Source organism: Cyprinus carpio, chromosome A24 (genome assembly GCF_018340385.1).
Source record: "Cyprinus carpio isolate SPL01 chromosome A24, ASM1834038v1, whole genome shotgun sequence".
NCBI classification, from domain to species: Eukaryota; Metazoa; Chordata; class Actinopteri; order Cypriniformes; family Cyprinidae; genus Cyprinus; species Cyprinus carpio.
The window spans coordinates 24496362-24520853 of record NC_056595.1 but is presented as its reverse complement, the minus strand read 5'-3'; the positions used below and the strand labels follow the sequence as shown (position 1 = coordinate 24520853).

Below are 24492 nucleotides of genomic sequence, written 5' to 3'. Positions count from 1 at the left end.
TAAATCTAGATAAAAAACACACCTCTTTGGCCAAGCATTCAAATAATGCATCTCATAATTTTTGGACTGCAGTTATATCTGATCAAATGTGCATTATTATTCTTTAGCTTGGGTTAAACTAATTAATTTTACTTGGCTGGAACAGCAGCTCACGCTAATTATGTCTCTATTTGTTTCTCTGTTTTGCCGCAGGATTTACATCCGTGGTAGCTAAGATTACACAAGCTCCAGTCTGGATCAGAACTCCTGAGAAGAGATGATGCCCAACCCCTCAGAGGGACCTCAGATGATGCTAACCCAGGACAACATACAGAACTACCACATTCTGCTATAAGTTTGATTGCATAATTGCTGTTAATAGTGTTAATCGTCTGTTTGTTTTACGTCTTTTATTGATTTTTTCTGAACATTTCTGCCGTATTCACATAAACTGACGGTCATCACTGATAAGCTACTACTAAATATTGTAGAAACTTAATTTTCTGTAAAAGTTGCTTTGTAATGATTTGTATCGTAAAAAGCGCTATACAAATAAACTTGAATTGAATTGAATGATTCACTTTAATCTGATGATGGCTGATGTCCGTCAGTCACACAAAACACATCACCGTGTTATTACCCGTTTACCAGACAAACCTGAGATCGATCTGTCTGACTGACTGTCGTCTGTCTGTGGGCTAGCATACTGATGAAAACACTTGTCATGCAGTTTCTATTAAGTGCATGGTTTGGGAAAAAATCTAATTGCACTTTTTATGATAAAAGCTGCGAATGTGACTTAAAATGCAATTTAAAAAATATCTGTTTGTTGTTTGTAGGGCTGCACAATTTGGCAAAAACTTTGTTATTATACTGTATACCAATATGGCCATAAAATACTACTACTACTACTGTTAATAATAATAATCTGCACAATTTGAAAAAAAGTGAGACTGCAATTTAAAAAAATTTAAAAATCAGGTTTGTTGTTATATATTTATGTCGTGCAGCCCTAGTTTCTCTGATGCAATATGCAGGTGATGTAATCATATAAATGTCTAACCATTACAAGCAATGTCCAAATCATAAATCACACACCTGGCACAGAGTAGAGGCAATGTGTGCAAGCAAGCAGAAAAAACAAACACATCTGATTCTGGCAAATTAGTGGTCATCAGAGTTGGAACTATGAGTAAGTGTTTCTCAGAGCGAGCTCAAGTCTTCTCTGAAAAAATCCCACAAGGACAGATACACAAAGATGCACCCGAGACCATGAGGAGACATACAGAGACACACACTAACACAGAGAAACACTCAGAGACACACCAAGACGCATTAAGAGAGACTAAAAGAGACTAACAGATACACACAGATACACACTGAGACATATTGAGACACGCAGAGACGCAAAGACACTAAGATGCACCAAGACACCTCAGAGACATGCCAGAGACACTCAGAGACACACATGGGCAGAGTGGGGAGAGACAGGGAGCCACACCAAGACACTCCAGCAGAAACACACTTAAAAACAGAAACACACTTAAAAACAGACACACTAAAACACAAGAGACACTCTCAAAGGGACTCCAAAGAAGCCACACTGAGACACGCTGATATACACATAGACACATTGAGAGACACATTGGACACACTGGGAGAGATAGAGACAAACCCAAGACAAACAAAAAAAAGAAAAAAAAAAAAAAAAAGAAAAAAAATAAAAAAAAAAAAAAAAAAAAAAAAAAAAAAAACAAAAAAACAAACAAAAAAAAAAAAAAATAAAAAAAAACAAAAAAAAAACCAGAAAAAAAGAAAGACAATACAACAAAAATAAAACAAACAGAAAACAAAAACAGAACTAATAGACCACTCAATACAAAAAGCAACCCATAAAAAAACAAAAAATCCAATAATCCCAAAAAGAAAAGCAAAAAGAAAACAAAACAAACCTAACCAATCACAAAGGATGAGAGACACACCAAGACACCTAGAGACACACTAAAAACACCCACCGCAGAGACCCACTCAGAGACACACATGCCACAGTGGAGGAGAGTGACCGAGACACACCCAAGACACCTCAGGAGACATGTAGAGACACTCAGAGACACACATACACAGTGAGAGAGACCGAGACACACCAAGACACTCAGAGACACATTGAAACACACAGAAACACTCAGAGACACAAAGAGACACACTAAGACATTCAAGAGACAGACATAGACACACATAGACACACTGAGAGAGACAGAGACACACCAAGACACCTCCAAGAGACACACATAGACACACTGAGAGAGACAGAGACACACCAAGACACTCAGAAAAATGCAAAGACACTAAGAGACACACAGATACACACGGGTTTCAGGCTGAACTTTTGAGGAACACAAGTTCTAATTAGGCTTTGACCTTATTTTGGTCAGAAAACGGTGGATTTTGGTGAAACTAAACTCCACTGTCCAGGATGTGTGCTGAAGAACAAAAACTGGAAAACTAGGGGTTATTTAGAAATATTGCTTAAGTATTATAAAAATAAATAATTAAATGTATATTAATATTGAGTATATATCTAAATAAATAAATAAATGTATATTATTTCCTTCTATAAATAAATAGAAGTAAATAAATGTATATACAATAATCAGTCAGTCAGTCTGTCTGCCTGTCTATCTATCGGATTTTAATATTAGTCTATCCTTAAAAATAATAAATAAAAAAACAACTAATTAAATAAAAAATAAATAAAACATTAGAATTACCAGTAGTATACCTATAAATGTAGAACTAAATAACTAACTAAATAAAATAAACAACAAACTAACTGTGTAGAATCCAACAAATATTAGTATATCCATAAATAACCAAAATAAATGTATCAGTATATAAAAAAACAAATACATGAAGTTTATTATTATTAGTATGTCTTCAAAACCCAAAGAAAAAAATACGGAAAAAATAATCAAAAAAAAAAATATAGAACCAACAACATACCCCTACCTCGAAATCTACGATCAACCTAATCCATATAGTAAAAAACAACAACAAACCCAAATAAACTCACAAGAACAAACAACAATATCATCACCAATACAACATAACACACAAACGCAGCAACAAAACCCAAAGATCAAACAAAAACAGATAAGAACAGAAACAACACCAATAAATAAACGATAAAATTAAAAACACAACCACAATCACAAACTCAAACCAACACAACAACCTAACACAAAGACCCAAACCAACACCCCGAACACACACAACAACACACAGAAAAAAAAGCCAACAAAGAAACCAGCCAACAAAAACACAACAACCAACTCACACTCAAAAAATCTGTACACATAACAGAATAAACCAAACCAACAAACAAGCCCAGCGGCGAAGCCTCTGACATATATCACCACTGCGAACACCACCGCTCAACGCGTGATACACCCAAACACCAAAAAATCCCACATCCCACACCCCCTCAACAAACATCCCTTAAGATAACACACCACAAATCAGCAGTAAGAGAAATGCTAATTTAAGTTATAATGCACAATAAATATAATAAATAAATAATAAGCACACACAATACTAGTATTACTTGGTAGTATGTCTATCTATCTATCTTCTATTCTATATCTATCTAGCTATCTATCCTATCTATCTACTATCTACAAATAAATTCATGAACATTATATAATAATAAATATTCGAGAACTTATCCAATATTTAATACTATTTTTAGTATTTTGAGCTAACTGTAAGAAATCAATAAACTAAATAGTATTCAACTAAAATTACACATATATTACGAATACCTATAAATAATTTAAATAAATCTGTATAATCGTATTATTCAACCAATCAATCAAGCAATCAATCAATCAATCATCATCATACATATTTGTATTTGTTCATAAACAATAAACAAATGTAGATTAATATTAGATGGTATAATAAATGTATATTAAAGCAACTTTAAAGCCTCAAATAAAATAAAATAAAATAAAATAAAATAACAATAAAATAAATAAAATAAATACATAAATAGATAAATAATAATAAATAAATAAATAACGTAACTAAATAATATAAATAAATAATTTTAGTTAAACTATAAATAAGTTAATAATTTAATCCTTATAATCTTATAATTATAATCTATCAACCAACGCATAAATCTAGTAAATAATATTAGTCTATATCTATGAAATAAACAAACAGATAATATAATTATTAGTATTATGGATTTTAGTGACATAAATAAATAAATAAAATTCTTTGTTAAATATTCCTAAAAATAAAAACACCAGCCCCCCCCCAAACATGGAGTCAGTATTTCTCATAAAGTAGGAGAGCAGAGCTGATAAAAGTGAAATGCAAATGGTTGTGAGGAAATGCTAATGTACAGTATAATATAAGTCTGCGTACATCAGTATTTATATAGAAAGCAGAACACTCCCTATTAATGACACCAGAAATAGAAGCCGTTCTGAGGTGGAAATTAGTGAGCAAACATCCTCATGTGCTTCCCACATCCCTGATGATTATAAGGAGAGAGAAATAGACAAAGTTCTTGACTATTACCAAGCTTTACAGTTCGTTTTTGTGATTAGTGAAACCCCGATAATCGTTTGCCTGAGGGAAAACGACACGACATAACGAGAGAAAGACAAAAGCGAAAGATCGTAGTGTGAGAGGAACAGGTGCGGCTCAAGATCGAAAGAACAGCTAACCGAAAAGATAAAAGATGGACAGAATGAGGCAGAACAAGGTGTAGTGAAAGATTAAGAGGACGAAAATGAAACTCCTTTGTCAACAGGTGTTGCGACTACAAACTGAGCCTGACGACGCAATCGGCCCAGATTCATTTCTAACAGAAGAGAGGTATCCCAGTCACTTACGGGTCACTGTCTGTGAAAGCACTTAGAGAATAAAGATCCGCAAGGAATGGAAATCACCACAGCACTTTTCACATCAGGAATGCCTTTAAAAAGTCTAATTGATCCGGCGATTAATAAATGGCTCGCTGTTAAAAGAGTTCATCATGCTTTCAGCAGTCTGAGACTAACCACAAACAAGACCAGGGTTATTAGAGTTAAATAAAAAGTTCCTGTGGCTCAGTGGTAGAGCATCGCATTAGTAGTGCAAAATGATGTGGGCTTCAATTCCCAAGGAACACACATACTGATTAAAAAAATGTTTAGCCTGAATGCACTTTAAATTGCTTTGGATAAAAGCGTCTGCTAAATGCATGAATGTAAAAAAAAAAAAAAAAAAAAAAAAAAAAAATCAGCTAAAAAAAAAAAAAGCAACATTTTCTCATTTACATAGTTTAAACTGCAGCACATATACAAAAAAAATAATACTACAATTAAAACTTTAAAAACTTAAAAATTAGAATTTACAGTGAAAATACAAATGATGAAACCTATAATTAATACAATAAAAAATATATAAAATATTTTTTTAAATGGACATATTAATAGAATACACACTATAATTACAAATAAATAAATACAATAGTTAAGAAAAACATATAAATGCTAAGACTAACCACAGCGATATATATTTTGTGTGTGTGTGGTGGTGTGTGTTTGTTTTGTGTGTGTGTGTGTGCTGTGTGTGTGTGTGTGTGGGTGTGTGTGGTGTGTGTGTGTGAGTGTGTGTCGTGTGTCTGTGTTGTGTATATGTATTAATTTAAAAATGAAATAAAAATATTACAATTAATTTAAAATGGAAATATAAAAATAAAAACTATACTAAAAATATTAAATATTAAAATAAAATGGAAATATTGAAAAATATTTTAAAATAGTTAAAAATATAAATACAAACGTAATTAAAAAATAAAATATTTATAGAGAGAGAGAGACAGACAGACAGACAGACAGACAGACAAAATAGTTACACCCACGCAAACGCAAAACACACACACACATGCACACACACACACACACACAAACACACACGCACACACACACACACTACACACAACACCACACGGACACACACACATCCACACACACACCACAACCACACACACACACACACCACACACACACCACACACACACAACACACACACACACACAAACACACAACACACCCACACACACACACACACACACACACACACACACACACACACACACACCCACACATTATGCTGAACCGCTGTGTTTCATATCGATTTAACCTCAAAGCTTTTTTACTCAAGCTGGCCAAATATGTTCTCATGTACATATGAAACACAAATAAATCTGTCCATGACTATCTGATGAGGACACAGCATGCCTGTTTTTGAAGGGGGACAGACTCTCTGGGGAAAAGCCAACTCAGAATTGAGAAAAAAGCAGTTGCCAATGAGTGGGCAAATTCATAACTCGTGATTCCCAATATAGAATTATTCGTCTGAGAGCTACTTATAGTCTCTCTGCGCTCGACCTCATACAATGACCGGGTGAAAGAGACAGAGACCACACGGTCCCGGACAGACAGAGCGCCATACCAACAGAAGACGCTGATCCGGACACCTTCAATCCGCCACGCAGCTGTCCTCAAAAACACCTTACAGCACTTAAAACGTGACGAGAGTTTAGGAAACCCGATATGTTTAGTGAACATGAACGATGCAGTCAATGCATTAATCTGGCTTTCACTCACATCCAAACATTCATGAGCCACATAAACTTTAAAGCGTAATAGAGATCCAGCCTTATAAAAAACACTTATGGACCATCGATAATAAGTCTGTTCCATTCTAACAGATTCTCTGACTTTGACCACAGCAAGACAAAGACAGGCGTCTTATTGACTGCTTTGATTGTTTTACACAATGTTTAACGATGGCTACAATGGAAACACAAACATAAACCTACAACAAAGCAGGGACTGTACAGTAGCCATTGAGTCCAACCATATCTTGTTTCTGCTTCAACTGAAATGTCTCAAACTAAACCAATTAAAAAAACGAATTACAAATATTCAGCACGGCTCCACATGACCTACGAAGCACTAATTAACATTTAACAAAACATGTTAAAGAAGCCAGAGACAATCAAATACGAAAAATCAAACAGAACCCAGGATTAGATTATAGGCCTAAGTCTCCCAAATAGGGTTTATTTATTGATAACTAAAAACTATTATAAACATTTTTTGTTAATTGAAAAAAAGGCCGAAATAATTTCAAGGAACATAAATATGAGATGAAAAACCTAAAATAAATGAAAATGAGAAGTTCTCAGCACTTAACTGTACATTAGTTAAGGTTGAAGTGCCACGTACATTTACTGGAAAGTAATACAAACGAAAACTAAATTAAAACCTGAATAGTCAAATTAATCAAGGAGAAAAAACAATAAGTGCCAGAAAGTACATAACAAAATTACTAAAAAATAAAAAATAGTAAAAATAAACAAAAATTAAAATGAAACGGAATAATATATATATCTATATAATAATATATAGAATATAAATGATATAGATAATAACTGTTTTTTAGCTTACCCTAAAGGTGACATAAAACTACTAAAAATAAACATACATAAAAATTAAACTAAAATTAAACATTAAAACTGAAATATATATGATACTTATGGGAAAATGTTTCCATTGACAAACAGTTTAAGTGGACAAAGCTACATTAAGTAACCTAAAAAAATAAAAATTAAATTAGCAGGAAAAATATAAAAATAACATTTTTAGCTGACCAAAATTTTTTAACAGTGACAAAAGCATGTAAATTATATATATATATATAAATTAACTAAAATGAAAACTGAAAATATAAAAATATATGTTTAGAGCTTGGCAATTTTTAAGTTTAAAAAAAAAAAAAAAAAACTGACAAGATCAAAAATAAATCCAATTCGAATGATTAAAGAAACTAAAATGAAAGTTTAAATAAAATAGGCATAGCATAGAAAATAATAGCATTTGCCTCCAAATCAATGCTGTATTTCAAAACTGTGTCTATTCATTGAGGTCAGGTGTTATTTTAAACCAGTTTTTAGGTTTGTGACATTTTTTAATATGTTTGTATAGTTTCTTATTCATTTTTATTTCAGTTTTAGTTATTTTATCACACCAAGTAAATCTAAATGAAAATAAGAAGTGTTTCCTTGGCAAATTGTCCATGAACTAAGTTTGGTTTTGTACTGTAGATATATATATATATTTTTCTTTCTTCTCAGGTTAACGAAAGGCTTCTTATAGCTTTAGATTGAGTTAACTGTTAAGTGTTCTTTCACTCACTGGTTTGGTTTCCTCTCGTTCCTCCTCCTCGCTCTCGCTGGCCTCATCTTCCTCCTCCTCCTCCTCCTCGTCCTCGTCATCATCTTCCTCGGGGAACTCCACGTCAGACTCTCCGGGTGCGATGGGGACGCGGGATGGTGCAGTTGGGGGTTGGTCATGGTAGCTGTCGTCCGTCCGCGGGCGCCTCGATGACGGCCGTCCACGTTGCCCTCCGGGCCCATTAAGTGCGTTCTGCTGGCTCAGTCTTCTTCAAGCTTCAGCATGTGGCTTGTGGCCTCCTTGGCCCTTCTGCCGGCGCCGCTTGAAGTTTCCCGTTGAAAGAAGTCGCAGAGCGCCTGGCGGAGCCACAGCATCCCACCCACGCTGGATGCGAGCGATGGCGATCTTGCAGGTTGTTCATTTCTCTCCGTCCCCTCGTCCGGGAGATGAGAGGTTGTCTGCGATGAAGGGCTCAGGAGCAACGCAAGAAGAGGTTCAACGAACCTGAAAGAGAGAAGCAGCACAGCATTCAGGAGAACAGAAGAGCTCAGTCTGAACCTGAAACAGACACAATCTCTCCAAATCCGAGACAATCAAACCGGCAAGCTCTTTTCATTGTGTTTATAAACTAGTTTGTGTTAAACCAGCCATTTTCAAGCTTTTTGAAGATAATGTCCTGATTTATCAAACAAAGCTTCTGCTATAATCACTATTCTGCTCATTTTCAAACTTTTTATTTCAGAATGTAGAAATGGAAACATATTAAAATAATTAAAAACAAAATAATTATAAATAATTTAATTCCTCAATTCCAACAAATCCCCCGGAATGTTCATTCACATGTTTACACTTTTGACTACCAGTGAAATTTTTTGGTGAAGTTTTGCAGTTTTTTATTGTTATTTTATGTTTATGTTTTTAATGTTTATGTTTATGTTTATGTGTTTATGTTTATGGTTTATTTTATTTTATTTTATTTATTTTAATTTTTATTTTATTTGAATTTTATTTTATTTATTTATTCTCACAAATAGTAATTTTTACTATCTAAAAACATTTTGAGATTAATTTTTTTTTTAAATAAAAATTCAATTTTATTAATTTAATATAAAAATTATCATATATATATATATATATATATATATATATAGATATTATATATATATATATATATTATCTATATATATATATATATATATATATATATGAAAGTAATTAGATATATATATTCTGAAATAGAAATCGGCAGTTGTTTAACGAAGCTTGGTAAAAAATTGGAAAAATATTTGTATTTCTCATTTTAATTAAAATAACCTAATATATATATAATATATACTATATATATATATATATACTGTGATATGTTATATGGTGTGTGTATGTATATTTTTATAAGGAAGTTAAATGAAAAAACAAAATTACGATTTTAGGCTTACTAAATCATTGTTTTTATGCTTTATATGAAGTTATAAACCTTGCCTTCTTTGTCTATTTTTGTTTTACAATAATATGACAATGATAAAAACATGGTTTATTTTTCTATAAACTTTTTTACTTGCATGAGAAAACTAGGAGTGACACGGTTTATTAAAATAATCAAATAAAACAATTATAAATAATTACTTTCTGCAATTAAAAATAACTGAATGGTTTCTTCTTGGTTACACTATTTATTTACTATTTATATATAAATACTTTTTTACTCACAAATAGCAATATGTACCCAACAAAAGGTTTGAAGATTTAATTCTCTGTTTGGTATATACAAATTTATATATAATATATATAAAGTCATGTATTATATATACATATGTATAATATACGTTACAACGCGTTTTATTGCTCATTTATATATAAACATAGAATTATATATAAACAATGAAAAAAAAAGTTAAATGTGACTTTTTTAATTTTAATTATTACTTTTAATTTTAATTTTAAATTTTAATTTTAATTTTAATGTTTTAATTTTAATTTTAATCACTTGTTCCCTATGGTCCAGAAATCACACTTTTTAAACATTTATCTCGTACAATGGGGAAATATAAATTTTTAGTGTCCTCTATATTACATCTTGATTTTTTAACCACTAGCCTCAAAACCAAAAAAGACTTTCAATCAGATCATGTGAAAAAAGCCTTTTCGAGAACAGTTACAGTTTAATGATATGTTACAGTAAGCAAGAGGCGCCGTCACGACTCCACAAACAAACTGAAAACAGTCCATAAAAACTCTTGTCACTAGTGACTGGCTTCTCATGAGTCTGAGACAGCTTTGGTCGTCGCACGTCCACACCTGAACAGTCCGATATACTCATCATCCATCTGTTGCGCTAGTTTGAGCTCCAGAGAGAGACGGCGCGGTAAAGATGAGGTTAAACGATGACAGACTCCTCTAAACTAGTCCCTCAAAGCAACCCCGCAACATGACTATTCTTATTCTATTCTATTAGACCATTACTTATAGCGGGTGTAGTTCCCAAAGTCGAGCTTACTAGTTATAGTCTGTTCAAAATCAGCGTCACATTTCAACCTCCGAGGCTCTTCCTTTCATGTCAGGATCGTCCTTGAGGTTCTTGTGGTATTAAAGGTCTCATGTCCCGTGACACGGGAGTTATACTGTTTTGTCACTCTGTGGAGGGCCTGTAAACAGCAGGTGAGCTTTATGTGGAACTAGGTTTAAACTTCGGTACTGAACAATACACACCACCTACCACGCTCCGATTGGGGTGGCGACAGGCCCACGTTCAGTGGACAAGTGGTGTGTGTGTGTGTGTGGTGTTTGATTATGAGACGCGCTCCGACTTGCCGGTGCTCTATAATCAACTCCGTATGGCGTCGTGAAATCAGGGTGACGGGCCAATTTCCTGCAATAATTGATTATCGGCTGCAGTTAGCTATTAATGAACTCATGAAAAGAAGCCAATCAAAAAATTAAATATTAAAAGTGTGACGCGCGAAATACCTTCTCTTCCCGAAGGACAGTCCATATTACACGTGTGAGATCGTACGTATCTTACGCAAAACAACACTTTACATCGCGCACTGATGCTTCATTCTACAGATTTCACAGAAATGTGTCATTTTTCTTAAAAAGAACAAAATAAAGATTTCTGACCAATATATCCGGAGATTATGCAACATTCGAAAAATAGTAATCAGCAATAGGACTAAATCTTCATCTTTTTGTAGATCTAATTAAACACAATGACAAAATCTGATAACGTTCGAGTATAATGTGTTTAAAATAAGGTATAAATAATGTGTATTAAAATAATTAAATAAAATTGTATTAAATAGTCCTATAATAAATTATATATCGATTAAATTCCAGCTAGCATCTGTAATTCAATAAGCGCTTGATGTGAATGTTCTTCTCTTGGTGATTTGCCAACTTTAATTTACACAATAAAGAAAATCACATTTGGTTCTTAGATTTGTGTTCGTTTTAATACACCAAAAGCAAGTTTACTAAAGTGATAGCCCAATACGGGAATGCATAAAATAACAAAATATACATCTTCAGTGCAATGCACAGAAATAATGTAAAAGTCTAGTATTTTTAAATGCATTAAGTAAAAATATAATTAAAAAAATGTCTTCAAAAAATGCAATTTACCGAAATAATATAAAAATCTAATTTGAATGGCATTAATTTTTTTTATAACTATGTTCAATGCAATGTAAGAATAATGTAAAGTCTAGTATTTAAAAATGCATTAAGTAAAATTTGAAAAAATGTCTTCTTAATGGCAATGTAAGAAATAATTATAAAAATCTCGTATTTGAAATACATTAATTAAAAACATTTAAAAAAAATTATATCTTCAATGCATTTAAGGAAATAATGTAAAAGTCCAGTATTTAAATAAAAATGAAGTAAATTGTTTTTTAAATTATATCTTCATTGCAATGTAAGAAATAATAAAAAGTCAAGTATTAAATATTGATTAATAAAATTTTAAAATATATCTTCAGATGCAATGGAAATAATATAAAAATATCGTATTTGAAATGCATTAAATAAAAATTAAAAAAATTCAAAAAAAGTATATCCTCAATGCGATATGTGTAAGTAAGAAATGTACGAACCAATTCTAGTAGTAATTGCGCGAAGCATGATAAGTATAAAATAACAGTGTGAAATACCATCAATGCAAAATGAGAAATAATATAAAAGGTCTAGTATTTTGAATCTGCATATGAAATAAAATGCCATCCCAGAGAGAGAATCTGTACATTTGCATTCAGCAGGGGTGATAGCTGAGCTGACGACAGTCAACACCTGTCACAGTCAACACTAAAACCCATGACTGAGTTAAACTTAATCAGTGTCATACATAACAAAACATAACAAACTTGTATCCCATTGTGAAAAGCTGTCTGAATTCAGAGCATGCAGCTGCCTCTATTGGCTGTCTGTGGGCAAAAAACTGTTGCCATACTCATGAGTTCGCACATTGTGTCGTCGAGTCACCTGCATAAAGGCGAATTCTGGGTGTCATGTTTCAATTCATTCTAACGACGTTCAAATGTGAGTGGCATTGTTCCTGAGAAATTGCTCGGTTGTGCAAACCTCACTTCAGAGTCAGAAATATCAGATTGCGACGCCCAGCTTCTCTGTGCAACGCACTCAAAGGTTAATTAGAGACTAAATTAACATCAGCTCTTTTGTAAAATGGACATGTTGCTAAATTGCTGCTGTAAGATGCTTGCAAAGAGTGCGTGGGGTGTGACTGCACACAACTCAGTCCGGCACTGATTTTGTACTCAATGCAACATTGTGCTTCACACTGAAAAACACTGCATTTATGCTTGACAGTTGCAGTGATGTTTGCATTAGGATCAGAGGGAGATCAGATCACCTTCCCCCCTCTGGCCGTGTTTACAGACACACATCCTGTTTCATCTGAATCTGAGTGAGCGGACTATCAAAATACTGTATACTGAAAGTTTGGGGTTTGGTTTAAGATTCTACTTGCTCATCAAGGCTGGATTATTTGATCAAGAATGCTGCAAAAATGTGAAATATTATTACTATTTAAAAATAACTGGGTACTATGTAAAATATCTGTTAAAGTGTATTTATTTCTGTGATGTGTTCAGCTGTAATTTTTCAGCATCATTACTCCAGTCTTCAGTGTCACATGATCTTCAGAAATCATTCTAATATGATGATTTGCTGCTCAAGAAACATTTCTGATTATTATCAGTGTTGAAAACTGTTGTGCTGCACAATATTTTTGTGGAAACCATTATTTTTCAGGATTCTTTGATGAATAGAAAGTAAAAAAAAAAAAAAAGAGAATTTAGTGACCATTAGTGTTACACTTTTGATCTATTTATATGCCAGGGTTATTATAGTTTACTATATGTATTAAATCCATATAAAACCATTTTAAAAAAATTTTTCCACAAGCATTTTCATTACTTAAAATAAATATAATGCCAACCAAAATATAAGACAGCCTACGTAGCTTCCAAGGCAATATTTATCATTTTGCATTTAGTAAAACTTAATGTACTAAATAAATTGAATAAAAACTAAATGATTAAAAATGACAAAACACTACAACGTTGACAAAAATTCCAGACAAAAAAAAAAAAAAAAAAAAAAAAAAACGAAACATCTTAATAAACACAGGGTTAGTTTTGCTTTCTTTTCTTTATTTAAAATTTTTAATGTTTATTTTTTTTATGTCCTTCTATATGAAATGTAGTCTTGGCATCTATCTGAAATAAAATAAGTTTATATATATTTATCTTATTTTATTTCAGTTATTTTTTTTATTAACTTTTTTTTTTTTAAAGGTTTTAGTTATAACCCTGATGAAAACTATAATAACATCACAATGATGCTAAAATAACACGTTCTAATGCATCCTTTCTGAATAAAGGCATTTATTTAAGCATTTAATTCCTGCTGACCTCCAAATTTTGAACAGTAGTGTCAATTTGTTTACATTTATTTGCAAAGGTGCCATTATTTTAACTGAATTAAGCCTAATATTAATCAATAAATGAAGTCAGTGTGGTTCTGTCTCAGGTTAGACGTCACAAATACGCACTTGGCCTCTGAAGAGGTGATTTGCTGCTCCGGTTACATTTCCTCTGTGGATCACAGTTTCCAAGACAGTGTTAAGTTCACTTGATAACACTGTAAATGGTAAATTATTCGTAAGCCTCTTGCTGACTTTTCAATAATTACGTTTATCGCTGATGCCCAGGGGTCACAGGAGAGGTGAGAAGCTTTCAGTGACTCTCAGTGATCTTTGTTTTCCCTGAGATATATCTTAGAAATAGCCAGTAACACTTTGCAATAAAGTCTCATGTTAACATTAGTTTTAATGCATTAGCCAACATAAAAATAAAACTACAGTTTCCCATTGTTTGTTCAAGTTCGTTCCAGTGTTATTTTAGTATCGCTGAGATACTTTTATAGTTTTTTTTGAAGTGCTTTGAATTAGTTATTATTTTTATATTTTCCATTTTAATTTGAAATTTTAAGAATTTTGTTATGTGTTTGTGGCATTTTTATTAGTTTTTTTTTAATACAACTATAATATTTTTATTAATTATTATTTTAGTTTTTAGTAATTTTAATATGTCAAGTTGTTTCATTGCAGTTAATGTTATTTAATTTCAAGTTTCTTTTTTTTAATATATAATTTATTCATTTTTTTGTTTTAGTTAACTATAATAGCCCTGGTTAGTTCACAAGGCATTAACTTACAAACAGATACAACTTTTGGTTTTAGTAAAAATTAACTAAGATAAAACTATGTGTTTAACTTATGTTAACAAATGAAACCTTACTGTTAACTATTACCAAATAATCAGTACTTATTACTTTTAGACAGACATAAACACATATTTTTTTTTTTTTTTTTTTTTTTTTTTTTTTTAAACAATCATTTACAGGCATTTGTCTATTTTTTATATATATATATAAATAAATTTATATTATTTTTTTTACCACCCTAGTTCAGATAATCCACCGTCTAAATGCCCACATAAAAAACATGTATGTCAGTCAAAACAGTCTCTTCATGATTTAAGTGGAAGATTCTTGGCCAGAATATCAGAAAAATCCAGATCATTTCTTATTCATCTAGAACTGTTTAAAAGACTAAAACTGCCACCTGATGGCAAAAGACACACAGATCCGTTTATGTAAAAACACTGATGGTTACCAACAGTAGCAGCTATTTGAGTCGCAAGGTGATGGCTAAAGGCCCTTTGGGTCATTCAGTACAACAGCACAGGGACGCTCAAGAGTTTAATGTCTCAGGACACAGACCAGTCATCATCTATTTACGTAAGATCAAGGAGTAGAACAGGAGATCTCTGGGATGTCTGAAATGCTTCTCCACCAAATGAAGTTAAACAGAGTGTAAATGGAGTCTGTGTCTCAGATGTTTCTGCCGATACACCAGTAATCTCACGTGTGTCTCTTACAGGGTTTACGGAGAGATTTCAACAATGTCTCAAACTGTGCTCAAACCTGCAATCGAGTCAGATCGCAATATGAGCTCAAATATTTCTCAAATTTGAGACAAAGTTGAGAACTCTATGAAAACCAAAGCCTGCAATCAAAACAGATCTCAATATGAACTCAAATATTTATCATTACATATTTTAAATAAAGTTGAGAACTCTTGTAATTCTATCAGGTCTCAATATGAACTTAACTGTTTCTCAAATTTATGAGATATAGTTGAGAACTCTATAAAAACCAAAGCCTGCAATCAAAACAGAACTCAATATGAACTCAAATATTTCTCAATAAAGTTTTTTTTTTCTCAATTTTTTTTTTTTTCAGAAAAAAACTGAGAGTTATAAACCAAAATCTGCAATAAAGTCAAATATCTCAATATCTGAGACGAACTCAGATATTTCTGAAATTTGAGACAAAGCTGAGAACTCCATGAAAACCAAAGCCGGCAATCAAAACATATCTCAACACGAACTTGGATAATTCTCAATGCATTTTTAGACAAAACTAAGAACTCTATGGAAAAGAAAGTCTGCAATTCAAATCAGATCTCAGTATGAACTCAAATATTTCTCAATGCATTTTTCAGACAAAGTTAAAGCTTAAAACCCCATTTGAGAAGTCTCTAGGAAACAGATGTGTGCTATTGGGTCACAAACTGAAGAGAAACATGATGTTTTGTGGCTTCGGTTGTATTTTTAAGGAGTGCACGACAAGCAATAAACCTAACGTAATTCAGGTGACCCAGAATCCCACTGAAAGCACAGGGCCAAAGATCAATGTGTTATTTTAACTACTGTAAAATCAAAGCTTCAGTGAACTCACACAGCGCCGGTCAATACTGGAGCTTCACACGGCCTGGACAAGTGAACTTTAACTTGTGACAGTTAGATATCATGTGAAAGAGGGAAACATTATAGAGAGCAAGTGATATTGAACCAAACCTACAGTATGAGTAAAACCCTGTTATTTAATATTTCGTTAACATCTTGTAACAATTGTGTGTGTGTGTGTGTGTGTGTGTGTGTGTGTGTATTCACCCAAATTAATATAAGCCAGTAATAGAAATGCTTGTTTATAATCAATCAATCAATCAATAATCAATCAATCATCAATCAATCAATCATCAATCCAGTTGGCATGACAAGAGAAGTATTTTGAAGCAGGCAAAACTATAAAAACTAAGAATCTCACTGAAATATTTCTCAATATTATTTTTGGAGTTTAAAGTTAAATATATATATAACTCTATGAAAACCAAAGCAGTTTAAAACTTAAATAAATCCAAAGAAAAAAGTAAAAAATTAGTTGCATGACAGCAGAAGTAAATTGAGGCAGGCAGCAGTCAGAACACAAACTCCGCTTATATCAGAATCAAAAACAAAAGCATTTGTTAAATGTCAACATTTGAAGTGAATTGTGTAATTCTATTTGGGTCACAGAATCTGTTGTGACAGTAACAGCATGAGAGCTTGATCCAGAGAGATTCAGAGATTTTAGAAGGTTAACGTTTGTCACTTCAGCGATGTCACAGGAGGAGGACGCTGGTCATAACATCCAGTGTTACTTGAATATTATTTATAAAATATATTTTATTATATTTTACTTATAATATATTCTAAATATATTAAATATATTTTATTTATAAATATATTTACGTGTTTTTGTCACTTTTTATAAAAAGATATAATTTTTTTTATAATATTAAATTTTAGATTTTAATTTTTTTAGTTTTTTTTTTTTTTTTTTTAAGTTTAATTCATTAAAAAAATATATATATATTCCGGTTAATAATTTTAGTGCTTGAATGTCAGCTTATTGTAGTTAATAATTTTTGTTTAGTTTTAAGTTTTTCATTTTATATTTTATTTTATTCCATCTTTATATTTGAATTTTCATTAACGATAGTAGTAACCCTGCACCCTTAAGTCTCAATAATATTCAATGTGAGTCCGTTGGATTTTCTCACCAGTTTTATCATCGCTCACTGAAGTCCCAGCCCATCTCTCCCCACCTCACCTGAGCCACAATAAACTGCTGTATGCTCATATTCCCTCTCTGCAGGAAAGCCAAGGACCCACAGAGGAATAAATCACGGCTCGGCCACCAGAATGGCATTTCAATATGTGAGATGAGACGCTCCATCAGCTGGCCTTGAATCCACGGCACCATCCCGACACCAGGGGCTTTGTGTCCAGTTCAGAGGGGTTAAAAAAACAAGCATGATGTATCTGATCCCGTTTCATGCTGAAAGTGATGAGTGCATTCCACCTGAGCCCAGCACATTTACCTAATTGGGCCAGTTTGTGGGCTCATTTGATGTGACTTTTGGACTAATTCTGCTACTTAAATGCATTTTCCCATGTTGCATTTCCAATCATACTGTACCTTGTGACTGCAAAAAACACTAACATTACATCCCCAGCACCTCAGGCCAAGAAAATAATAAGCTGTGCTCTCTGGACGCAGTTAAGCGTGGCGAGTGCCGTCAGGTTTTAAGTGGCAGAGGAAGCCGTGCTGGTTTGTTGTGGTTCTGATGTAGCAGTTGGAGCTTCACCTGAGGTGAGGAGGATACATGAGGTGTGTGAGAGCAGCAGGGGGCGGAGCCAAACACACACACACAACCCAAGCTCCCCATCACCGCACTGACTCATCCTGCAATTCCTGAAATAAACAGGTTATTTGGAATTCGTGGAATTGTGACTCAAGTGCTTCTGGAAAAATCTGCTACGATTAGAGTTCAGACTGAAGAGGTTTAAAGCTTTTATGTCTTAATATGGTGAAATATTCGACCTGAGGACATGGATGAGAATACAGTGAGATTTAAATGTAGTTAAGTGGTGATGGACAGACCGAGAGATGGATGGATGGATAGAATAAACAATAGATAGATGGATGGAAGGCAGAACAACCAACAAAGGATGGATGGATGGAATAGAATGATAGACCAAAACAATGGATGGATGATGGCTGGATAGAATGATAGACAAACCAATGGATTGATGATGGATGGACAGAAAGATGGATGGATGGAGGATGGAGGGATGGACAGAACAATGATGATGGGATGGGTGGGTGGCTGCATGGATGGAGGAGGAAGGGAGGGGAGGGCTGGGACAGAACGGTGGATGGATGGGTGGATGGATGGATGGAGGAATGGACAGAACGACGTCGATGGGTGGATGGATGGATGGATGGAGCGAGGGAGGGCTGGACAGAACGGTGGATGGTGGATGGATGGAGGAGGGATGGACAGAATGGTGGTGGATGGGTGGAGGGATGGAGGATGGACAGAACGGTGGATGGATGGGTGGGTGGGTGGATGGATGGATGGAGGGAGGAAGGGAGGGAGGGCTGGACAGAACGTTGGTGGTATGAGTGGATTGATGGATGGATGGATGGAATGGACAGTAACGATCGATGGGTGGATGGAGGATGGATGGAGCGAGGAGGGCTGGATCAGAACGGTGGATGGGTGGATGGATGGATGGATGGAGAGGATGGACAGAATGGTGGATGGATGGTATGTGAGGGATGGACAGAATGGTGGATGGATGAAATTTGTGGTTTGGGATGGAGGGAGGGAGGTAGGGATAGACAGAACCGTGGATGGATGGATGGACAGAATAGTAGAAGGATGGATGGACAGAATGATAGACAGAATGACAGAATGATGGATGGATGGACAGAATGACAAACAGAATGACACCCATTCAGAATTTATCTCTCTCTCTTCTAATTTTGTCTTCACGAAGACCTTCAATTAAGAGCACTAATTATTTACATTCATTAGCAGCAAATCACAGCAGTGTGTGGCTCTGGGAACCCTGAAGTGGCACTCGCGAACACGTCCCACTCGCCCCCTCAGCCGTCATGCAGGACAGCTGCTGCCTCTGAGCCCATTATAATCGAGGGCGGGAGCTCGTGATTGGTGCTCATCCGGTTTATCTGGAGCTCCATACAGTCAGAGCAATAACACTCTTCAGGGCCACTCGAGGCCTCGCTAATGAAATAATGCACTCCAGAAAACATTAAGAGCCCATGAAAGCTAATGACGCCATTGAGTTTTAACACAGGGGGAGCTTCTGATAAAATACCAGCACAGCACAATCTGCCAGATAAATGACATATTCTGGTGGTTGCTAAGCAAATGTCACTGCTACAATTGCTCAAATGTAGGGTTAATGACCTCTAGCATTACTGTAAGTATTAAAGTTGAGTGTGTGTCATCCTAAAGCATTTGTGCTGCAGACAAGCCACCTAGAAACCATACAGAAGACCTTAGCAGCATCCTAGCAACAACAACAAGCACCTTAGCAACCCCTGGGAACCACTCAGAACACCTTATCAACAACCTGCTGTAGTAACCTTCAAGAACACATTAGCCAACCTCCCAGCAAACCACTCAAAACATCTTAGCAACCTCCTAGAAACCACCCAGAACTCCTTAGAAACCACACTGAACATCCTATCAACGACCTACTGTAGTAACCTCCCAGAATACCTTAGCAACCCCTGACAAACCCTCCCAGGACAACTTAGGCAACCTCTCAGAAACTTCCCAGAACAATTTAGCTATCCCCTAGCAACCACTCAGAACACCTTATCAACCACCTACTGTAGTAACCTTCCACAACACCTTAGCAACCTCCTAGCAACCACTCAGAACATCTTAGCAACCACCTAGAAAAGCCCAGACACTTTAGAACCACCCAGAACACCCTTTTAGCGACCTACTGTAGTAACCCTCACACACACCTTAACAACCTCCTAGCAACCACCCACAACCTTCCCAGGACAACTTAACAACCTTTCAGAATCTTCCCACAACCCTCCCAGGACAACTTAGCGACCACTTAGAAACTTCCCAGAACAATTTAGCAACCACCCAGAAGACCCTATCAACGACCTACTCTAGTAACCTCCTAGAACACCTTAGCAACCTCCTAGCAACCACCTACAACCTTCCCAGAGCAATTTAGCAACTACTCAGAACACCTTATCAACTACCTACAGTAGAAACTAGGGATGTCACAATCCTCTGTATAATATTGAACTGTTCAGTACGACATCCACGGTTCAATACGTGATTGTGAATTGCGTTTCGGGTTTTGCATTTAAATAATTTCTGTGTTTTATTATTCATATCTGAATTGGCTCTGTTTGTGTGCCAGTGAGTTTACGCTCTGAGATGAGGAAACACCTCCCTGCTTATAACGACATCAGTCGAGAAAATAACTCCCTTTTGTGATCTGATGTGATCACCTTAGAACACCTTAGCAACACCCTAGCAACCACTCGGACCACTTCAGAGATGATGTGAATCCACCGAGGTCAAATGGATTGAATTTTTAATGAATTAAATTCACCGAACAATCACAAACAGTCAGCAGAAATATTTTTATGATGCTATATAATGTCACCATGATATATGATTGTGGTCACAGGGCAGATCCCATTTGTGTTTTAGATGAAATCTAAGCTGTATGTCCTCATTCTCTCAGGACACTGTTTCCGCGCTACACTTCATTAGCTGTGAAGGTAAAGTTGTCTAAGTGAGGACTATTAGTTGGGTCTTTCTCACCGCTACACCTGCCCACTTACACTTAAAATACACACAGAGAGAACGACTCGTCATGTACGGGTTTGCATGTAACACAGAGGATCTGTGAGCTCGTTCTGCAGGTATCTGAGGTGCTGCATGTCTCACATGCCTCGACGAGAGACACAAAAGCGCACCCATGCTGACCCAACACAACGATCACAGGCTAAAAATACAGCATTACCTCAGACAGCTGAGCAGCATTATCATACGCTACCTTTGACGAAACAACAGGTGACAAATGTGTCAATCAGTCAAAGGCTGGTAAACACAAAGAGCAGAGACATACTCCACACAATACACAAACCTGAATTATATTACATGCCTAACATGTGTTAATACTTTCATTCAGCAAGGATGGATTAAACTGATCAATAGTATTATTAATAATGGTTACCAATATTCTATTTCAAATAAACGCTGTTGTTTTGAGCGGTTTTTTTTTTTTGAGCCAACAAAGAATTCTTTTTTTTTTTTTACATCATGTCAGCAGCAAAACTTCATGGTGAGAACAAAGCACATAACAAAAGTCATACAATTAATAAACTATATAAGAGCAGTCACTGTATTAGCATTTCACCATTTCATTTTGATAAAAACCACCATCAAATACACACAAAAACGTCAAGATCTTCACTTCAACGCTGGTCAAAATAAAAGTTCAGATTTAACTTGAAGAAATTATATTAGAAATATATTACTGCTGCACAGTAAAATATAATTCTCAAATTAATAATAATAATAATAATAATACACTATATTTAAACACACAGAAAGTCCAAGACCTCCACTACAACTCGCCAAAATAAAAGTTTGGTCTAACTTGAAGAAATTATTGACGGAAATATATTACTATTGTAAAGAAGAATGTACTTCTTTAAGTACTACTACTACTACTATTTATTAAAAATATTTTTTTTAAAGATTATAAAAAAAAAATTTCATCCATGTTTTAATTTAAAACAGTTAAACTTGGTAAAAATAAATAAATCTAAATAAATACATAGTTATGTTTTCATTTGATTTACCTAAGATTAACTAAATTGTTAGTACCTTTGAGAGTAAGATTAAGCCACTGTAAAACATAAATAAAGTTGCAGGAATGCAAGAGAAAAATTACAAAGATTATAAAGATTTTTTGGTCGGCACTAAAATCTCTGACATTGTCTGTTTACATTAAATATAATAATATAATAAAGTACATGCAAACATAATGTTACTCTTCCATCTCTGATAATAATGTAAAATGTCCAAACAAAATCAAAAAGCCAGACCCAGAATCCCACTTTACACCCATGAGTATGTTTAACTGAAAAATAAAACTGCCGCAGCCACACTGTGGAATTAACCAGAAGCATTCAGGAGGAATTCCACACACACACACACACAACACCACACACACACACACACCACCCACACACACACACACACACACAACAGCTTAGAGAGCTGAAACCCCAGATCCGGTTACACACACTATCTGGAGGTGGACAATCACAGGCGGCTCATGGGATCAGCCGGCGAACAAGCTTTTTCTCCCTAAAAGGGCAGGATGATGCTGACGACGCTCACAGCAACCACTGGCTGCTCACTGAGACAGACGTGAAGTAAACTCTCCGATATAGGTTTCTCTAAGACTCACTGATCTTCAGTCTAAAGAATGACATGCACGAATAGAAGAGTCATGGGTGGGAGTGGAAGAGACTGACAGGGATCGATTGGGAGAGATCGATATTTTTATTTGTTGCTTCTCGGTTGGGAAGTCCAAAAAGTCTATGAATCAGTTTCGATTTAAGTTAACATTTTAAAGAAAAGTGGGTGAACAAAACGTAAATGCAGGTCAGTAAAGAGGCCAGGGTTATTATAATCAACTAAAACTAAAATTGTAAAACATTTAAAAATACGTAGAATAAACATAAATGCTCAACTGAAATACAACGAAATTTACTAATAAACTTATTTTTAGCTCGCTCTCATTTAGTTCATCTTGATGTACTAAAATAAGTAAAACTAACGGAATAATAAAATGATAGAAAAATAATAAAACAAAACAAAAACTTATAGAAATGAAAAATAAACAAATGAATAAATGTTAACTAAAATTAAAATGAAAAACAGGAAATGTTGAAGATCAAAAATAAAATTGTTTCAAAATATTAAGAAAAACTATAATAGTATCTCAGTGATACTAAAATAAAACTAAAAGGCATCAACTTTTTTGAAAGAGTTTCTTCTGCTCACCAGGGCTGCATTTATTTGATCTAAAATATAGTAAAAATGTGAAATATTATTACAATTTAAAACAGATGTTTTTCTATGTGAATTTCTATTAAAATATAATTTATTTCTGTGATGCGCAGCTGTATTTTCAGCATCATTACTCCAGTCTTCAGTGTCACATGATCTTCAGAAATCATTCTAATATGATGAATTTGCTGCTCAAGAAACATTTCTGATATTATCAATGTTGAAAACCAAGTTGTGGCTGCATATATATTTTTGTGGAAAACTGTGATACATTTTATTTTTCAGTTCGGATTCACAGATGTATAGACATTTCATATGAACAGCATTTATTTGAAATAGAAAACAATCTTTTGCAACATTATAAATGTCTTTACTGTCACTTTTTAAACCATGTAATGCATATTTTAAATTCTACAGGTCACTTATCAATTTAATTCAATATTTATATACGCTGCATACATGTTATGATTATATAGTGTTTGCACTGCAACATACTAACCTCAAACTCTATTGAAATCAGTTGTGATTCGAGACTCTCGTGTTGTTCTCCCTAGGTAGTGTGCTCTACATCAGGACAGCACAGCAGCTCGGCGGGTTTTGGATCAGAGTGATGGATTTGTCATCACAAAACCCAGATCTGATTAACATCAATTTCAGCTCTCCAGTTACCCGGGCCGCGCTTTGAATAACCTCTGATTACTCCACAACAGGCTGCATCGATCCAAGCGTTGTCCACATACCATCTGGAGTGGATGACGGACTCCAACCAACCACACACACACACACACACACACACCACACACACACACACACACACACACACGTCACAACATACACACACACACACCATGCTAAGAATAGGTCGCCTGCTGATCTGTTCACCTGAGCTTTTCACAAAACCAACCCAACATCAAGCGTCTCACCCTGCACACT

General features: G+C 34.5%; 2 pseudogenes; both read right to left on the bottom strand.

The window, feature by feature from the left end:
* LOC122135431 overlaps positions 1 to 24492 on the bottom strand; it is a 189959-nt pseudogene that overhangs the window by 73941 nt on the left and 91526 nt on the right.
* LOC122134576 overlaps positions 1 to 24492 on the bottom strand; it is a 77287-nt pseudogene that overhangs the window by 29371 nt on the left and 23424 nt on the right.